Genomic DNA, 444 nt, shown 5'->3' with positions numbered 1-444 from the left:
TTCATTTGTAGTTTTTTAAGAGTTCTCCACACTGCTTTCCATAGGGGTTGAACAAGTTTGCAGCCCCACCAGCAGTGGATGATTGTTTCCTGTTCCCCACATCCTCTGCAACATTTGGTATCATTTGTTAAAGTGGTTTTAATTTTCATTTCCCTAATTATTAGTGATGTTGAACATCTTTTAAGATGCATCATAGCCATCTTTACTTAGCCCATCTTTTAATTGGTTTGCTTCTTGTTTTGATTCTCTGTTTTTTGAGTTCGTTATATGTTCTGGATATTAAACCTCTGTTGGATGTGTCTCTGGTAAAGATTTTCTCCCATTCTGTGGGTGTTCTGATTGCTTCCCTGGTTGCCTCCTTTGCTGTACAGAAGCTTTTTAGTTTAATGAGGTCCCACTTGTTAATTCTTGCCCCTGTTTCCTGAGCAATTGATGTATGGTTAA

The 444-nt window shown here is 38.1% G+C and overlaps 1 protein-coding gene across 2 annotated transcripts in view; it reads left to right on the top strand.

Moving 5' to 3' along the window:
* The window catches only part of Grid1 (glutamate ionotropic receptor delta type subunit 1), an 829,150-nt gene that overhangs the window by 384,746 nt on the left and 443,960 nt on the right, over positions 1-444 (top strand). The gene's annotated exons all lie outside the window — the stretch shown is intronic.

This window comes from Nannospalax galili, unplaced genomic scaffold, assembly GCF_000622305.1.
Source record: "Nannospalax galili isolate Female #2095 unplaced genomic scaffold, S.galili_v1.0 scaffold409, whole genome shotgun sequence".
NCBI lineage: Eukaryota > Metazoa > Chordata > Mammalia > Rodentia > Spalacidae > Nannospalax > Nannospalax galili.
This window is presented reverse-complemented; position numbering and strand designations above follow the sequence as displayed.